Here is a 19241-nt window from a genome sequence, read left to right as displayed (position 1 = left end):
AAAATAAATAAATAGGCATCTGTCCCCCCTCCTCCAAAAAATCATCCCATGCATAGCACTTCATTTTGCATCCATGTTTCCTTGACACACTTGATTTGGTCCAATTGGCTATACAACGTGATTGTGTTGTGATCACCTCTCTCTCTGGGGGTGACAGTCCAAATTCAGCTAAAATTCTGCATATATTATCAGTTTTTACTGTTGAAGAAATGGATAGCTATGGTTCTTTCCTACCTCTCCCCTGCACATTCCTGTATTGCATTCCATTTCTTCATCCCCCTGCTTGCTCCCTGTCTCACCACTGTCCTATTTTCCCCATTTCTTTTCTTTAATGCATTACTGCACAGTGGTGTGCATCACTTGCCAATGTGCATCAATGATAATACAAAAGTATTTAAAAGTATTACACAGAGTTGTATTCAAATCCAGTAACATCTGCCCACAAAAAGGAACATAACACTGCATTAACTACATTAACACCTGCTACCACAGAGTCAGTTAAGTAGCAGGTGTATTCCACAGTCTCAGTACTAACTGGCATACTTTAGCAATGCTGCCACTGGAATAGTTACATGACATTCCCTTATTTTACTAATCATTCTTAAGGTCTCCCTTTTGCCCATTGTGCAACACCATGTAAACAAGATAAGCACAACCAAAACTTCCATTAATTCCTCCATTTCCCATGATTGCACATTAAGCCCCGAATCATGCAAACTTTGGCCAAAAAATAATAAAAATAATAAAAAACTGACAGAGAAAACAATTTGCCAACAAATGAACAGGAGATTGGATGTTAATGAAACAGAACCTGTGAATTTTGCCCTGCTTACCTGCATTTCCAACCTCGATAGATGCACATGTAACACTTTGTAAGTCTATCCTGACACACCCACCTGATTTAAGCATTCACAGTTGCCATCCATTAAACACAAACACTGAGGCAGTGTCTGCACTATGTTTACATCCCTAGACAGATCTAGTTTTTTGGGAGTCACCAATTATAATGAGTTCAGATCTCATTTGCATATTCACCATACTGACAGCTCTGAATCTACACTAGACGGCAACCATGTAGCTAGGGAAAATTGAAGATGAGCAGAACTGTTTATGTGCTGAACACAGAAGATAAGATATTACTTTGGGATATATCTGCACAAAGGAGTACTGATTTTTAAATAATATGCCTGCTAGATATTGTATATGCTGACATGTGACTATGAATAGTCTGTTTAATGTTTTCTATATTTATTTTGATTAGAACACACTTTTACACTTTTATCTGTCTGCATTACTTACAAGTGTACTGTTCATTTGGGGGTGGGGGAACAAAACAAAAAAGGATTATGTTGCTATTGTTACTCTCTTATTGTTGCATCCAGCCTGTATCTAATGCTGTCACAGGTTAAGGTCAGGTCTGTATAAATCTTACACCTTTTACTTTTTATTCTGTCTGTGTAGACTGCATTCCATGGCTGTATTCCAAAATTTTTGGAATTCATGGGGAACACCAGCATGGGGTCTACACAATTGCTTTATAGCTTGCTGAATAGCTCCACCATGTTAGATTGGTTAATTAACATGTAATTCAGCTGCTTATGTTGTAATTAGCACGCCACAGTCTTTACCTTGTTTTTGTGGTGGTGTGAGCCGCTACAAGGCTTACTGAATATAAAAGTTTCTGCGACAGTGTGTGCATCACACCGCAGTGCACATACAGAGAAAAATGATCGTGTAAGCTTTATTGAATCCCCCCCACAACACTATAAGTTTTATATACAGTTGCAATGACAGCTACCGTTTGCTGATTTCACTTGCCTTACTGATACATGATAGGCAGTCCTACAGTCTAATCAATAAACATGTAGTTTTAAAATCACAGGCTTCAAAACAGTGGAATATGCATTTTAGTTCATAATATACATGAAATATTCAATATACATTTCTCCCTCGTATGCTCTTCACACCTGTGCATCTGCTCAATGTACATCATTCTGTCTCACTGCAGTCCTCGTCATTTGAAATAAAAAATAAAATATTTAAACAGTATTAATTAAATAACAAGTATAAACATTTCACAACAAACTTTGCAGACAGTTATTCTAAACAACCTTAGTTTAGCACAATACTCTGTTGACATTGTGACATTCAAGTGTTAAGATCTTTGAGCACTGACTGAAGATATGTAATTCAAATCTGCGGACACCACCTACAGCCAAACTTTAAATGTGAGCCCTATCTGTCTACTTAACCCATCTTAACCATCAACGCATGTTTCCAGGGAAAAGAGTCAATGTTATGACATCATCCTGATGGGGGATGGTATACTAAGAATGATCTTGGTTTAGGATTGCAAACCATGAACATGTGCTGCCCATATAGCTAAACTGTTTTCAAATTACATTCATGCCAGCACTGTGTTCAGAGAAATTAACAGTAATTAAGACAATCCATTCTTCATACAGTGTGACAGTGTCCTGTAACATCCAGCTTGTGTGAACAGAACCATACATGTTGCTGTACATTATGGACAGAGAAAGTTATGTGCGAGGACCGTTATTCCTTGAAATTGTAAATCACCAGTTAAAGACATACATCTTCCCTGCCCTTCATTGCAACTGTTAGTGGGCTCATCACATTCCTTCAAATTACAGTTTGAGTCTGTTGTAGAATTGATTTCAATATTTCATGTAGTGATTCACAGCATTTTAAACAGAATACAATATTAACCTACTAAATTCCTTAGACATATAACAGGATTTATCAAGATGAACTGGCACTGCTGTTAAATAGCTGATGTTAACGGAATGTTATGAATTACAGACATATATATGTAATAATTCAAAGAATAACTGAGTTATTCGCAACAACTCTCAAATTATAAATTAATATCTTTAAGTGTAACATGCTTTGCAGCAAGAATGCCATGGGTGTATGACATCACAATAACAGTTTAATATATGTGACCCCTTTCAAGACTTGAACACACAGTGCACAGAATGCAGACATGCTGGCCTGTGTACTTTCAAGCAGAGCTAGCACTCAGAACATTTTTCATAAGCAAACAGGTGCTGCTCTTTTAACACCGTTGTTCAACAACTGATGTTGTTAGGCTGTCATGGATTACGACAGTATTCCTAGAAAAACTAGTTCAGTGAGTTGTTACCATGGACAACATAAAATGTAATATAAACTATTGCAATATGATTTTTGAAAAAAATGTTATACGCGAAGTTAACCAAGTTAACATGTTTCCCTGTGTGGTTTTGAACCCACAACATGCCAAAATAGAGACACACTGGCCAGTTGTTCTACAGGCTGAGTTAAATTGTACTACACTTTCATTGTAGTCAAGAGTTAGTGCTACTGTTTATTAGAAATCCTGAAACTAATTGCAGAATATGGAAAATGCATACAATTTTTACACTTCTTATAGTGAGAACATAACAGCTATCAACACATACATAATGTTTAAACAATGTTACAGCAATTAATTTCTATATTAATTAAATATATCTGTGTACATATGTAGGAATAATGATGTAAGGAAGTTACATACTTGTAGTCACTATAGGCATCAGTGATGCATGAGGACAGTGACTATGTGAAATTATGTAGTATTGTAGCAAAACATTTGTACATCTTCAGAGGATGTAGTTATGGGCATTATTTAATTATTCAATAAAAGAACAACATGGGAATCAAACCCACAGTCAAGAGGCCAGTGATTACAAAGTTCAATGAATTAGCCACACACACTAATTCCCGCAGCAATTAGGATATGATTATAAAACATCTATATGATATATAGTATTTATATTTATATATATAGTTCGGAAGCTCGAGCTTTCAAAACTTCAGACTTCATATGGTCGAGACCATAAGACCATAGCATCGAAGTTTTGAAAATTTGAAATATCAAAAAAAATCCCGCACCCCATCTGCTAATTAAACATACCAACTCTGAGATTGCACTACAGTGAAGAGAGCGGTAAATATCCCATTCTGCAGTGTATGGCAATCTTCACTTAAACCTTTCAAAGATTCAAAATTTCGATCTTATGGTCTCAACCATATGAAGTTCTAAGTTTTGAAACTTTGAGCTTCCAAAGTAGACCCATATATATATATATATATATATATATATATATATATATATATATATATATATATATATATATATATATATATATATATATATATATATATATATATATATATATATATATATAGGTCAAATAGTGGGATTATAACAGAAAGCTATGAAATGAGCAGTCATCCATGGCCTAGGTGCTATAGGTGTCAGTGATGCATGGGGACAGTGGCTATGTGAAATTATATATTTAAATGTTGTGAAACACATGTACAACCTCAAAGGACATAGTTACAGTTATTAATTAATTATTAGATAAAATAACAACAAGGGTATTAAACCCATAGTCAAGAGGGAAGTGTGTATAAAGTCCACTGAATTATCCCCACAAGGTAATTCACATAGCAGTTAAAATGTGTTTATAACAAAATGTTTATGGCATATATGGGTTAAATAAATATCTGTAAGATTCATAGGAATACTAAGGGATGCTTCAAATATTTGTACTTACTGTCGGGATCTATGAGCTGCCTTTGCACCTCATTGATCATTCTTCAGACCTTGGCTGCTTCCCCTCAGATACAGGTCACCATAATGGTGAAGAACCTGCACTCCATTATGGAAGATCCCAATCCTCTATTGGTGCTCCCTCATGATCTGGTTCTACACATCAATCATAGTGTAGTCCCTGGGCCAGTCTTCCATCCTCTGCTCCAGTCTAGCATAGATCGTCAACATCTGGGTCATCTCCTCCTTGGTCCAGCTGGGCACGTGGACATGTCACAGCCTCCTCAAAGTCACCATCACGATTTGCAATTCTTTCAAATTTGAAACACAGAAACACAGAGAAATGCTCAATGAATGAGCAACGGCCTTTTCAGCAAATGTATCAAAACCAATATTTGAAAGTGGCACACATGTCATGTTCTAAGATTATTGGAAGATGACAGAGGCATGCTACACACAGTACCATTTATCAATACATACTGGGCATTTACATGGGACACCTATTTTTGTTTTTTCAGTGCAGAACAACATTTTACATGGATGTGCATGAATCAGATTCAAAAAACTTGAATTTTAATTAACCTCATTAATTAAGCAATAACCCATGCCTCGGTGTGGGTAATGCTGGATTTACCCACGGTTGGTGTGGTTTGGTCATGAGGGCGAAGCCTGAGTGGCCAAACAAAGACAACCATGGATAAATCCAGCATTGCCCACACCCAGAAGTGGGTTATTGCTATTATACAATGACATTATTTAAGAAAAAAAATACTTATTTTCTTAAATGATAGCATTGTATAATGCCTCTTTGCTGCCCTTCCGCAGTTGTCCAGTATTCTGTGGCAGTTCTACTGTGTGTGGAAGCAACGGAGAAAGGAAGCTCTCCGTTGCTTTTTAAAAGGTGTCTCGCTATGTTAAAAGAGTTTAACATAGCGAGATATCTTACAAAAAAAGCAACGGAGATCTTCCTTTCTCCGTTGCTTTTTTTAAAGCTGTCTCTCTATGTTAAATAGTTTAACATAGCAAGACAGCATTAAAAAAAAGCAAAGGAGAACGAAAGATCTCCGTTTGCTTTGTTTTAAGATATCTCACTATGTTAAACTCATTTAACATAGTGAGATAACAGCAACGGAACTCTTCCGTTCTCCATTGCTGTCCAACACAAAAAAAAAAAGACATACTAATGGAAAAAGTCTGGGCGACCGGACCTTTTTCCATTAGTATAAGTTTGATTTACAATGGGCATGCTGACCAATAAGCATGCACATTTTGGAATATTAATGGGGGGGGTCATTGTATAATTATGTATAGTGCACATGGTACTAAAGCTGTGTGCTCACAAAGTGCACTTTGATTCTGTGTCTGACTGACAGGTACATTGGCAACTGATGGAATTTCTGTAGTGGTAATTAGTACATTTGTTCAAGTTACTCATTTCAAAAGGGACCTGTTTAAAGTAATATTTAATCCATATGTTAAGTTTTATAGAAGTTGTCATAATTTCCTAGAGTGATGTTGTCTTAAAATTTATGCATATAGATGTTGCTCTTCTACATTTAGTTCAGTCACATATGCAGTTGTATAGACAGACTTCTGCAAATAATAACAGCACATGGAGGAGAATTCACAGATCATCCAGAATTCTTACTGGTAATTCCTTGCACTCAGTGGTCTAACTACAGAAATCTGTGGATTACAATAGTATCTGTATCTAGTATGTGATGTTGATGTTATGGATATTTATTAAATGATGACTCCTAAAACAGTGTTATTCCATATTCTTATACTGTTACAGATATTTCTTCAATGATGCTTTGTAACAATGGTGTTATCAGTACTGTGTCAATTTACTATGGATCTGTACTGCCTACATATCACTAGGTATGCAGCCACTTTCTGTAAGTTGTTTAATTGTTAAGTGATTTAGTACTGCAATGTGAAGTGCAAGAAGACTGTGGTGCATGGGTGCATGATGCTGTTGTCTTTGGAATTGTATTCCACATATATGTAATGTCAGGGGGTTCTAATCCCAGTCATGAAGTGTACAGATATTGTAAGTGATGTTGTTTTTACAGATGTTCTATGATGCCATTGTTGATAGTTTTCACATGTCATGTCAGTATTTCTCACAGATAGTGTTATGCAGATGTTTGCATTGCACAGGAATGCATACTATTCATTTTGACATATGCTGTTCATTGACACAAATACATAAATGTGCTCATCCATGAGTGTTATTATGTGTGTATTAATGTTATCCAGATAACCCACAGTCCTAGGGTTGACAACTCCCTCCCCCCAGGAAAATGACATCATCATCAATGCTCTCTGTCAATATGGATGGAGGCTCCTTGGCCATTCAGGGGATACTGTGTGGAGAAATGAAATATGAACGAACTTCACCAATGTGATCAATGCTATTAGAGGCCACAACCAATCCTTTGAGGCCTGTAGATGTCAATGGTCAATGCTCAGACATGATTCCTCCTGCAGCCAGCTGAGTCACATGCTATGAGAGGTCAAGGGATACCAGCGGTGTTGGACCACCACTGACCCCCCCCCCAATGACATCACCATTTTTTTTCCTCACTGCACAGAGCAAGAGGGGAGTGATAAATCTCCGGTGGCAGGATTGAAGTGGGTGTACCATGACAGACATGTATATATCCATGTTCAGAACAGGGATGAGTATTGTGACAATCATTGCATATTGCTTTAGCATGCACATTCTTGTGTTCCTGTGTTTGATTTGCAGCAGCAGAGTTGAGCCATGAACAAACTTCCACAAAAAGTATGGATGATGAACTTAAGTATAATTACATATATTGGTAGATCTGAGTTACAGACAGAGTAGTGCAAACTGTGGTTGTAATGTTTATTGCATTAATATTCACAGGTCAATCTACTTCTTCCACAAAAAGTATGGATGGTGAACATAAGTATAATTACATATATTGGTAGGGCTGAGTTACAGACACAGCAGTGCAAACTGCGGTTGTAATGTTTATTGCATTAATATTTGCAGATCCATATACTTTGGGCCTACAGCAGGTAAGTGTATCTCTACTGTTAATGTGCACACTACCTAGTTGGTTCTCACACCTCATGTAATGGCACGGCTGTTTACTGTTATATTGTTGTTTCCCTAGCATTGAACATTACAGGTGCATCCAGTGGAGGGGCAAGCCGCACATTATCAAGTGCAGAAAGGCCAGGTATGTTACAGTGGCATTGTTAGAGTTTTTAACAATGTTTAGCACACATGTTGACTGAAATCTTTGTCAATATTTGTCAATACAGGCCCTTCTGGTGTACAGTGGCAACATATATTACATGAGTATTTGCAGCCCATATTACTGTATTGTATATGTGAAGTATTGTCAGTATTAGTTTTGAGAACTACATGACTGTGCTGCCATTATGTTTACTTTCACACCACAGATCCACAATACAAACCATGACCTCTACACAGCAGGAGTCCTCAATTGCACATATTAGTGGTATGTGCATGCCACACATTCAGTCTTTTTTAATTGTGCTCACCTGGTAGATGTTGCCAGTGATGTGATCGGTAATGTCTTTTATTTCCCTACGCTAACAGAAGTTCAGCACAGTGGATCAACAACAGCATCCCATGAGTATTTGCTAGGTATGTTGCTATATTTTTATGTATCACATATGTCATGTATGATGGCCATGTTAATAGATTATGTAGTTATGGTACATGATTTCTGTAAAACATGCATACATTAGACTGCAAGTGAAGTCAGTAGTATTCATAACATTGTAGTGAAATGTATATGCCACTTGTCTTTTATATTCATCATGTGTTGTAGGCACATTGTCCTGATCTTTGTCATTGCATCATGTAGCACATCAATGGTCTTTATCCTCCAGCAGCCCATCTAGCAACCATGGTGTTGTTCATGATGTATCTCAGCATGATAGTATGGACCCTGGCACAGCGGACATTCAATTTTTTGGAGACTACATCCGTAAAGTTAGCAACAGATATTGCACCAGATGTATCCTCAGATGTGGAGGCTCAATTGTTTATGGATTAAGAGGATGATGACATAGTGGGTGTTGAACAGGGTGAGGTTATTGATCAATGCACCACAGGTGGGAGCTGTGCTGCTGATGGATCTACACAACAAATAGACACAGGCCATCACCGGAGATGTAGGGGAGCAGATGTTGGACATTACCAAGTGTCAGAGGGTGTGCACCTCCTGCTGCAGACAAATGAATGGGTGCAGCTACACCATCATTCAGATATCCATGCACTTGTCAGTGTTACAGATCATGTGGCACACCAGCTACGTGTCATTCATGAAGGACAAGAGAGCAGACATGGTGAGATTACGCCTGCATTGGTTGCTCAGAATGAGAGTCTGTTAGCTGTGGCATGGTCAGTGAAAAACCTGGCCTCTACAGTACTGTAGGAGTGGTGTACTACTAACAAGATTTTGCATTCCATGAGTATGTACAGAAGATTATGGCCTATGTGAGCAGGCCATCTGTCCACAGAACCGCCATTGGACATTAGTAATCCCTGTTTATGGCACAACCTGCACAGATGTCAACTGCTGGCACATCTGCTGAGGCCCTGCCAGTCATAAAGCCTTCAACTCAAAGTCATGCTCCTTCATCTGAACATGGTGTCATACCCCCATCCATCTCCTCTGTGCAGCAAACAGGGCAGGATGTGTCTCTACGTGGTCGTGGCAGGACAAACCATGGTATGAGACATCAGCAAGGTTGACCAAAATAAAATTGTCTGCAAGATGTTGTGCATGATTTCTTTTTTTGTGTGTTATGATATTGTACAGATATGTAAGTGTAGCATTGATGTGTGTCCCTTAGTATTGAACATCTAGTGATAACACAGAATGAGTGTGTATGCATACCTGTGTCGGCTGTGGCATGATGTTTTTATTTTTGATGCATTTGTATATGCTCATGTTGGAATAGGTTAAGCTTATGCTATGTGTGATGTTCAGTGTGTACATCTAGTGGTACTTGCCATTAGATGCAATCTGTGTTGCTGTTGTGGGGAAATACCTGAACATGAATGTTTAATCTGTCTTCTCATGTGTATGTGGCTTGTCATGAATTAAATTTCTGGGTCACATGCTGTGATGTAGCTTGGGCCTGCACTTGTGGTCACACCTTATGTTGCATATGCCTATGACTTCTGTTCCCTATCTCCTCTTGCTGCTCCTCTGATAACTGGGAGATGTCCTTCTGATAACTGGGTGATGTCCTCTTCAGACATTTGCTGTGAATATTTGCCATATTAATTATACAGCTAGAATCAGTGTTGTACTCCATTCAATGAAATGAAATGAAAACATATACAATGCTTGAAAATTTGCATTGGTACATGGTGAGTAAACTAGTTTGCAGATATTTATACTTGTTTAGCAACAAATATGATATTTTATTTAATTCCATCATCATCATCATCTTTTGGCTTTTCCCATTAGGGATCGCCACAGAGAATCATCTCTTTCCATTTCTTCCTATCCTCTGCATCTTGCTCTGTCACACCAACCGCCTGCATGTCTTCTCTCACCATGTCCATAAACCTTATCTTAGGCCTTCCTCTTTTCCACTTACCTGGCAGCTCCATCCTTAGCATCTTTTTCCCAATATACCCGTCATCCCTCCTCAGCACATGTCCAAACCAACGCAATCTTGTCTCTCTTGCTTTGTCTCCAAACTGTCCAACATGAGCTGACCCTCTAATATACTGATTCCTAATTCTATCCATCCTAGTCACACTGAGTGCAAATCTTAACATCTTTAACTCTGCCACATCCAGCTCTGACTCCTGCCTTTTTGTCAGTGCCACTGTCTCCAACCCATATAACATAGCTGGTCTCACTACTGTCTTGTAGACCTTCCCTTTCACTCTTACTGGTATCCGTCTGTCACAAATCACTCCTGACACTCTTCTCCACCCATTCCACCCTGCCTGTGCTCTCTTCTTCACCTCTCTTCCACATTCACCATTACTCTAAACTGTTGATCCCAAGTACTTAAACTCGTCCACCTAGAGTCTACCAACTCTACTCCCTGCATCCTCACCATTCCTCTACCCTCCTCTCATTTACACACATATATTCTGTCTTAGCCCTGCTGACCTTCATTCCTCTGCTCTCTAGAGCATATCTCCACCTCTCCAAAGTCTCCTCAACCTGATTCCTACTCTCACTACAGATCACAATGTCATCTGCAAACATCATAGTCCACGGGGCCTCCTGTCTGATCTCATCTGTCAACCTGTCAATCACCACTGCAAATAAGAAAGGACTCAGAGCTGATCCTTGATGTAATCCCACCTCCACCTTAAACGGATCTGTCACTCCCACTGCAGTCCTCACCACTGTCATACTACCCTCGTACATATCCTGTACCACTCTTACATACTTCTATGCCACTCCCAACTTCCTCATACAATACCACAACTCTTCTCTAGGCACCCTGTCATATGCTTTCTCCAAGTCTACAAAGACACAATGCAACTCCTTCTAACCTTCTCTGTATTTCTCCAATAACACTCTCAGAGCAAACATTGCATCTGTAGTGCTCTTTCATGACATGAAACCATACTGCTCTTCACTAATCATCACCTCCCTTCTTAACCTAGCTTCTACTACTCTCTCCCATACCTTCAAGTTGTGACTGATCAATTTTATCACTCTGTAGTTACTGCAGCTCTGCACATCACCCTTATTCTTAAAGATAGGTACCAAAACACTTTTTCTCCACTCCTCAGGCATCCTCTGACTTTCCAAAATTTCATTAAACAATCTAGTTAAAAATTCCACTGCCATTTCTCCTAAGCACCTCCAAGCTTCCATTGGGATGTCATCTGGGCCAACAGCCTTTCCATTCTTCATCCTCTTCATAGCTGTCCTTACTTCCTCCTTCAAACACAAATAGTCCGCTGTTCTGTCCAATAAAGGGATTTCCTCCAAACTCCAATAAATATTTCACCACCGATAGTGTTAGGAATATATCAATTTATTGTTAAAACAGTTTAAACAAAGTTTAAACACAAAATTAAGCAGCAAACAACACCAGCAGTTCGTCTTCCAAATAAACTTTTAGATTATTTAGAATCTAAAGGTTTATTTGGAAGACGAACTGCTGGTGTTGTTTGCTGCTTAATTTTGTGTTTAAACTTTGTTTAAACTGTTTTAACAATAAATTTATATATTCCTAACACTATCGGTGGTGGAATATTTATTGGAGTTTGGAGGAAATCCCTTTATTGGACAGAACAGCGGACTATTTGTGTTTGGTGAACTTTGTGTTCGGAGGAGGTTGGTGTTTTTTGTGCTTACTTCCTCCTTGCTAATCTGTTTCACTTCCTGATTCACTATCCCCACATCATCCAACCTTCTCTCTCTCTCATTCTCTTCATTCATCAGCCTCTCAAAATACTCTTTCCATCTACTCAACACACTCTCCTCTCTTGTGAGTACTTTTCCCTCACTATCCTTTATCACCCTTACTTGCTGCACATCTTTCGCAGCTCTGTCCCTCTGTCTAGCCAATCGGTACAGGTCCTTTTCTCCCTCTTTAGTGTACAATCTCTCATACAACTCTCCATACGCCTTATCCTTAGCTTTCACCACCTCTCTCTTTACCATGCGCCTCATCTCCTTATACTCATGTCAACTTTCTTCATCTCTTTGACAATCCCACTTCTTCTTTGCCAGCCTCTTCCTCTGTATACTCTCCTGTACTTCCTCATTCCACCACCAGGTCTCCTTGTCCTCCTTCCTCTGTCCAGATGTCACACCAAGCACCTTTCTAGCAGTCTCCTTTACTAGTTCTGCTGTAGTTACTCAGCTATTCGGTTACTCTCCACTGCCTCTCAGTGCCTGTCTTAACTCTTCCCTAAACTCCACTTCACAATCACCCTTTTTTAACTTCCACCATTTAATCCTTGGCACTGCTTTCACACTCCTCCTCCTCTTCTTGATCACCAACGTCATCCTACAGACCACCATTCTATGCTGCTTAACTACACTTTCCCCTGCCACCACTTTACAGTCTCCAATCTCCTTCAGACTGGCCCTCCTACATAGGATATAATCCACCTGTGTGCATCTTCCTCCACTCTTGTATGTCACCCTATGCTCCTCCCTCTTCTTAAAATACGTATTCACCACAGCCATGTCCACCCTTTTCACAAAATCCACAATCATCTGACCTTCTGCATTCCTCTCCTTAACACCATACCTACCCATCACTTCCTCATCCCCACTGTTCACTTCACCAACATGCCCATTAAAGTCCACTCCAATCACTAGTCTCTCACCCTTGGGTACACTCACCACAACTTCATCCAACTCACTCCAAAATTCTCTTTCTCATCCATCGCACACCCAACTTGTGGAGCATAAGCACTAACAACATTCATCATTACACCTTCAGTTTCGAGCTTCATAAACATCACTCTGTCAGACACTCTCTTACGTCTAAAACACTCTTGGCATATTGTTCCTTTAGTATAACCCCTACCCCATTTCTCCTGCCATCTACACCATGATAGAACAATCTGAACCTGTTTCCTAAACACCTGGCCTTACTTCCCTTCCATCTGGTCTCTTGCACGCACAATATATCAACCTTCCTTCTCTCCATCATCTCGGCTAGCTCTCTTCCTATACCAGTCATACTGCCAACATTCAAAGTTCCTACCCTCACTGCTACACTCCTAACCTTCCTCTTCTCTTCCTGCCTTCGGGCATGCCTTTGCCCTCCTCTTCTCCTTTGGCCAACAGTAGCCCAATTTCCGCCAGCACCCTGTTGGCTAACAGTATTGGTGGCAGTCGTTGTTAACCCGTGCCTCGACCGATCCGGTATGGAAATATGAAATTTTCGCGCCATACGTTATGTGGCAGAATTTTTATGCCGGATGCCCTTCCTGACACAACCCTCCCCATTTATCTGGGCTTGGGACCGGCACAAAGAAATGCACTGGCTTGTACATCCCCAGTGGCTGGGTTATTTTATTTAATTCCATATTTTATGTAAATACCTTGGGCATTGTCTTCATAGTTGCATGGTGGAATAGCATTTCACAGGATGGTTCACTGCATAGATCATGCATGTCTGCTGACCTAGATCCGGTGGTTAATGAGCAATAAAGTGGGATTTCTTTCCATGCCAAATTCTGAATATGCCACATTTATATTCCTGTTATTAAACACACACACAGTACAAATAATACTGTGTGGTATGAAATGAAAGCTTACATAACACTGCAAAAGTTGTCACTGATACAAACTGTCTGCCTACTACTTTTTTGCAGATATATATAGTTATTTAGTAGTAAAGTATGCATATATCCAAAAATATTATATTCTATAAATATCCTAGGAACCTCCACCTGGACACATGAAGGAAATGCATTTCACATAAACAGTTACCACAGGGGTCATGAATGGCTTCTTAGAATGATTGCATACTTGGTACCAGAGACATTGTAAGTCATATTACAGAACATTATGAATGTATATACCATATTAATAATTATATTAATAACTCAAACCTAAAAGTATAATATGGAACTCCATGACAGAAAATTAAAATATACACAGGAATGGTGAAAAACTACAGTGATTGATGTAGATTAACTACCATTGTTTTAGCGAGATTATACTTGTCTAACAAATGCCCAAGATATGTCTGCATATTTTATGTAAATATATCAGGCAGTGTCCACAAACTACCACGATAGAAGAGCATTTCACAGTACACTCAGCATACAGGTCAGGAATGTCAGCTGACTCAAATACAGTGGTGAGTAAGCAAGAAATTGTGATTCACTTTAAGGTTGAATTACGAATATGTGCCATATTAGCATACATGTTAATAACTTGATTGAGATATGTATATGGTACTTTATGTATGAAATGAAAGCTTGCATAATGCTGCAAAGGTTGTCATTGATATCTGTGTCTGCCTAGTATCAATTGGCAGACATTTATACTTGTTTAATAATACAGTATGCATATATGCATAAATATTTCATTTCTGTAAATATTTCAGACGTTGTCCATCTGGACATGTTGTAGAACAGTATTTCATGTGCTCAGTCACCACAGTGGACTGGAATGGCTCACAGACAAACAGGGTACTCAGTTTTGTATACTAAGTGTCAATAATTATGTAGTGGGTAGAGCATCATGATTACGCTCCAAAATCAGAAAAAAACATAACCCTTTAAAGTGCTATTTTAGCACCAGACCTGACCATAGCAGTGCTTTCAGAGGTGGTGTGTAACAACCTGATGAGAACTGTTTCTGTCCGTTCTCATGCAAGGGACATTCCTTTGCACTCAGATGTCCCTGAATATCTTGCTTCATATTTTGGTTCTGTCCGCAGTTCATCACTACAATGTCTAAGTAACATATTTAAGTAAACTAGAGGAGTATTTAAAAACTGGTGCTGACTTTCCTCCTTTGCCGTCCCACCACCAAATGTCTTGAACAAATCGAATATGTACATGCTGTCTGTGAAACAACACTCACTAAATGCTTTAGGTACTGGCTTTCAAAGCTGGTAAAACATTTTGTGTTTTTTCTGTAACTGGTAGAACATGAAGTAAATAAAACTCCTATTGGCACAGTTCATTTTTTTTTTCAAAATGTAGCAGCCAGTTTCTAATTTGGTGGGAATTAATACTTATATACTTGGATAGCCACAGACACTCCATTTTGGCCTGCACTTCAGAGAAGTATATGCCAAACAAGAGGGGGGGCCAGCACTGACCCTTGTGGGATCCCGCTGGTGACAGGTCTGCTGGTAGAGGTGAGGTTTCCCACTATGACTGAGTGTTGTCGATCTGTGATCCAGTTAGCAACCCACCTGACAACATAGGAGTTGATATTCAACTGTGTCAGTTTGTCAGTAATGCTTGAATCTGGGATTGTGTCAAAGGGCTTGACCAAGTCAATATAGGCTATGTGCACAGCTTTGCCTTTGTCTATGGCTGTGGTCACATTCTTGAAGAAGTCCACCAGGTTTAGCAGGCATGACCTACCCTTGACAAAAACAAACTGGGACGGTTCTAGGGTTTGGCGGTGACCTATGTCCTTATTTATGAAATCAATGATGATTTGTTCCATTGCCTTGCAGATAAGGCTGGTTAAGCTTATGGGTCCATATTTACCTGGGTCTGTTGCCAAGGCGTCCTTGTGGAGGGGGATAATAGTCACTGTTTTCCATTCAGTAGGGACAAAGCCAGTACACAGACTGTGGTTGAATAGAGTGCCTAGTGGAGCAGCTAGTTATTGTTTAAGAACATTAAGAACACAGCCTGGAATGCCAACTAGTCCCATGGAGGTTGTATTCTTAGTCTTGAAGAGAACATTAATGACTTGCGGTTTGGAGATGCAGGGTGGAGGTGATGTTGAATGCATGGTTTGTGGTATGCTGGGGGGATGGGGGGTGAAATTTTTGCCATACCTGTCTGCTAGCAGGTTTGCTATTTCCACAGGGTCAGTGTGGGGAATACCATCCACAATTAGTTCAGCACGCATATGAGTCCTACCTTTTAGGGTGTGGATGTAGCTGAAGAAGGCCTTACAGTTATCCTTGGCTATGGTTGCTAAATTTTTCTCTTAGTTTCTCTTTGAGGATTTTATGAGCTGTCATATTTGCTTGTTTAGGGCAAGGAGGCTGTTCTTCCAGTTCTGTTCTCTCATTTTTGTATTTTTAGACATCAGCTTCTTTCACTTATTGTCTAATTTATTAATGCTAAATATCCACCAAGATGGTTTGTTTTTTTCTTGAGGATCTTGCTTTAATCTATAGGCATGGTTGTGATTATACAATTGTGTAGATGTTTGTAGATGGCATCAGTGTATACCTTAGTATAGCTGTCAATGCTATGTGTAGAAACTGGAGCTAGAAAGTCTATTATACCATCCCTTAGGAGGGTATAGTTAGCTTTGGTGAAGTTTTTTAGTCTGACTTCTCCATTGGGGAGCTCTAGTGCTATTGCTACTTCAAAAATGACTGATTTATGGTTTGATGTAGCAAGTGTGGGCATTGCATTGGTTACTTATATTGGGGAGGACCAGGTCTAGAATATTAAAGCCCCTTGTGGGCTGGTGCACTGTTTGTTCCAGGGCATTTGAGTTAAAGTCCAGGAACTTTTGTGCGACTAACTCTGGGCTTGTATAAGATTCCCAATTAATAGAAGTATAGTTGAAATCACCTATGACTACGGTGTTAGGTTGTACTTTGATTGTCCCAAGTAGGTCTAAATAAGCTGTGTGGGCTTCTTGGTTCATGGAAGGAGACCTGTAACTGATGATGACATGAAGGGGGGGGGGTCCTACCCGCAGTAATTTGGACTTGGAATAACTCCATAGAGTAATCTTGTCTAACCAATCTAGAGGCGTAATTATCTTTAATGAAGATATATATTCCACCTCCTTTGGTTCTCACACCTTCAATTTGTGGTCTGAAAGCATGGAAGGCATTGTAGCCTTGCAAGGCTGGGGTACTTTCTGCAGCCTTGAACCAGATGTCTGTGACTACACAGATGTCATCATCTTCCAGGGAGAGGAGTGCTTCAACAGAGTGCAGTCAGTTTCTAATTTACACTCCTAGTGTTTAGCAGCATGACCCTTAGTTTCTTTGTGTTTGATATTTTCATGTCAGAATTTTTGTTTTTGTGGCCTTGCCTAAAAAGGCATTATGTGGGAGGCAACTACCTTAGCCTGGAAATGAAAGCCTACAGGAGCCAGGTGAAGTCCCTCTCTGGTAAAGCAGTGTGGTCTATCCACCATGTCATCCCACGCTGACAGGAACTAAATCCCCATAGAATGACACCAGAAACTAAGACAATTATCGAAGTCAATCATTATTTGCTTATATTGTGGTATCGTCCTAGGTGAAGGTAAAATGATGCTGAAAGCTAGGGACATACCTGCCTGGGGACACATATTCAGAGAGCTCATTCATGTTTCTCTTCATACAGTCCAGAGAGGTACATCTCAAGTCACTCACACCAACATGAACTATGACGGAATCATAACAGTACTTGTTGTTGAGAGACTTGATTGCTTGTGTGATCTGACAAATCCTTGTACCAGACAGGCAACCTTGCTGATCATAACCTTCTCCTTGTTTAACCTGGTGAGTCATATGTCCGTATGTCTCACTATAGAGTCATCTATAATAGATGTGTATTGCCTTAAGGGCTTATATGGTGAGGCACTGGTGCTAGTGTTTTTATGTGTATTGGGTGCTTTGGGGTTAAGTTAGGTGTAGCATGTATGTGTTTTGGAGGTCATTGGTGTTTAGGTAGGTTTCTGGAGAGTACCTCTGCATATGAAGGTTTATGTGTTGGGTGCTTATTAAGAGTAAGACTCGGTGTGTGAGCTGACAACATGTTTAGTGTTGCAGTTCTGGGCATGAGGGAGCAGTGATTACAAATTCTTAGTGTAGGAGCATCTCTCGTAAATTGTACTTGAGTGATTTAGGAGTAAGGGTTGTCAGTGTACATGAGGCAGTTGTTACACTGCCTTAAAAAAAAAAAAAAAACATGTCAAGTAAGCTAGCAGGAGAAAAAGAAGGAAACTGACAGTTCATAATGCAAGGTTTGAAACTGGTATATCCACTGATAAGGAGAAAAAAGATATGGGTAACTCGTAGGGGGCTATTTTAGGGGGTCTAACCTATGGGGTGTGCAGTAGGAGGTCTATAAAAATGAATCTATAGGTAAGAGGTAAAATCGCTGCTGGGTGGTTCACTGAACAGTTGAGAGCTGTAAGTACTGCTCTGTTAGATAACTGTTTCTAGGGGAAAAATATCTCTATTGACGCTTTTGCATCTATAACCGCCAAGATTTACCCCCTCTGCATGGTGGTGTGCAATGGTGCGCTATGTACAAGCAAGAGCAAAGCAGCTGATACAAAGAAACCAACAGAAAAGTTCAAACTGAGCCCTGAACCAAGGAAATAGCTCAAACCGAGCCCTGAACCAGTAATCTTCAATTAGATACTCTTACTGAACCCTCCTGCCACAAGGGTATGGGGGAGGGGGGTTCGCCAAAAGAAGAATGTCCTGATTTTTAGTGTTCAATTCTCAAACAGAGCTGGATGCAGCCGGTCTGAATCCAGTCTATACTATGGCCAACAGAAGTGCAACGGAACAACAAAATTAAAGCAGAACACTTTTTTTTTATTTGAATAGGCAACAGACTAAAAAGCAGCACAGTTTTTCTTAAATTAAATATAGCAACGGAATAAATCAGCAGAACAAATCTTTTCTTGAATACGTAAAAGCAGCAGTTGGTGTGAATTACAGTCAAGTGCAACAAACGCGGTAGTAAAATTGAAACTTGGCCATCGTAGTTCTCTCAGACGGCTTGATATGATCAGAGGAGTAGGGGCTGACTGCCTAACTCTTTGGAGGCTTTCTCAGACAGGAGCCGACCAGCGCAAATGCAGTATTTAAGTATAATACAAGAGCAAAGCAGCTAATACAAAGAAATCAGTGAAAAAAGCTCAAGCATCCAACATGTCATCCTAGTGTGCCATTAGGTGTTTGAATCTCACATTAACTTTTATTTACTCTGATGAACTGAGAATCTAGACCCATG

The sequence above is a fragment of the Protopterus annectens genome, chromosome 2.part1 (assembly GCF_019279795.1).
Source record: "Protopterus annectens isolate FY-2018-M chromosome 2.part1, PAN1.0, whole genome shotgun sequence".
Taxonomy (NCBI): Eukaryota; Metazoa; Chordata; order Ceratodontiformes; family Protopteridae; genus Protopterus; species Protopterus annectens.
Note: the sequence above shows the minus strand (reverse complement) of the source record.